This window comes from Marmota marmota, unplaced genomic scaffold (genome assembly GCF_001458135.2).
Source record: "Marmota marmota marmota unplaced genomic scaffold, marMar, whole genome shotgun sequence".
Classification (NCBI taxonomy): domain Eukaryota; kingdom Metazoa; phylum Chordata; class Mammalia; order Rodentia; family Sciuridae; genus Marmota; species Marmota marmota.
The window spans coordinates 3,808,520-3,810,443 of record NW_026000021.1 but is presented as its reverse complement, the minus strand read 5'-3'; the positions used below and the strand labels follow the sequence as shown (position 1 = coordinate 3,810,443).

Sequence of the window (1,924 nt, the reverse complement as noted above, 5' to 3'; positions counted from 1 at the left end):
AATTCTGGTTCCAAAAAATACTGTCTGTTTAATCCAGAAAATTTGGATGAGCATTTCTTGAACCTTCTTGCTCAATTTCTTTTTCCTAGATACGATTTCCATACAGGGAATGATATTCATGCTTAATATCTGGAAGTTTTGTTGTACTGGGGATTTAATCCAGGAGTGTTTACTACATTTCCAACCTTTTATTTTTTATTTAGAGACAATGTCTCCCTAATTTGAGTAGGTCCTTGCTAAATGCTGAGACAGCCTTGAACTTGCGATATACTCCTTCCTTAGCCTTCCGAATGGTAGCTATTTTTTATCATATTTTAATATGAAAAATACATGGCGTACATGATACTTGAACATTTATTTTATAGTCTTTGTTATATCTTTAATGCTACCAAAACAAAAGTCTCAATTCTTTAGCATACTCCATGGATCACTTTAGACATCATTTCTGCCTTCAACTCCAGACATTTTTTTTTTTAAATCTTTGCACACCTTGATTAGCCCTGCAAATGCAAGGCCTCAAAAAATTGGGTTAAGACTCAGAATTATTCCTCTCCATGGAAATCTTCAGTAAAAGGTGAAAGATTTATACAATCTGAAGAGAAACCAGAATATTCCAGGCCATTTTTATTTCTTTCTCTGAATCCCCAAATACCCCATGCAGTGTCCTATCACCCCTCTATGACTGCACATGCTGCTGTTTCTCAGTAGGTCTTACCTCAAACAAAAAGACCCATTCATGAATTGTCCCTTCCGAAACACTTTTCATTCCTCCACCTCTACATGAAGGGAGATGGATGCTGTTCTCTGCTCCAAGGCACTCGTGCCTTTTTATATCTTGACATTTTTCATAACAGTTTCTATATTTTTCACTCTCCTTGACTCACACAAGGAAAGACCATCTTCTATACCTGCCTCTTAGACACTTGGCTCTGAAGTGACCACATAGAAATGGCCCATTTAAGGACTGTAGAATGAATCCATCAGAGTTCCTAGGAAATGTAAAACATAAGGGTGAGCAGAACTGGTGTTTGGATTTGAAATATGCTTAAGGGATTTGCCCAGAAATTTTCATTCCTTGGAAAACTCTTATATATCTGTAAACAAAAAAATCTTGGTATAACACAAATGTCTCTTTGGCTTGGGGAGCAGAGGAAGCTGTCAGTTAGGAGACTGTCACTCCCAACTGGTTTTTGCTGAAGCACAAAAAATTTATACTTTTATACAAAGAATTTATTCTTACCCATTTCAGGCTCTTATTGTCAGGGAATTTTTAGATTAACCACAAATGATATATTTTTCAAATGTATTATCTACTTCCCATTATATACAAGGACTTCTGAGTCCAGATGTTTTTTGAACTAAAATCCTCTGGGAAAACTAAACATCTGATATACTCGAACTACATTGTTTAATTAAACTTAGAACACATATTGTTTTCTCTTTTATGTCTGCCAAAATAATTAATTTCTTTTGGTTGAAATTTCACACATAATCTCTTTTCTTCCATATAATTGAAAAGGCCTGACTCCTGAGAGTTATTAGCTTACCCCCATCCTCCATGGACAATATTGTACTGTTCCAGGTCAAAGATCTTTAGGTTGATTAAAAGCAAAAATTATACAGTTTTATAGAAGAGAAAACAAAGGTACAAAAAGTGAAGTAATTTGTGAAAAATTACACAACTTGTAAACACAAAGCCAAATTCAAAAACATTGAGGCTAATTTTAGAGTAGAAACTCAAATCACCCTCTGGACTCTGTATTAGTCATCTTTGATGTCCTAAGCACCTGGCATTACCAATGCTAATTTAGTAAGTGGCATGTATATGGAAGAATTTTCTCTGACTTCCTTTAACCAGTTCACAGAGTTAACATATTTGAGTAAAATAAAAATGATTAGTGTCCTTGTGTTTCTCTCCCCTCTA

General features: G+C 34.9%; 1 non-coding gene across 1 annotated transcript; it reads right to left on the bottom strand.

The window, feature by feature from the left end:
• Positions 1–496: 496 nt before the first annotated feature.
• Positions 497–612, bottom strand: LOC125618896. Its single transcript, XR_007350269.1, has one exon. It is a non-coding gene; the product is annotated as a U5 spliceosomal RNA (small nuclear RNA).
• Between the last annotated feature and the right edge of the window lie 1,312 nt (positions 613–1,924).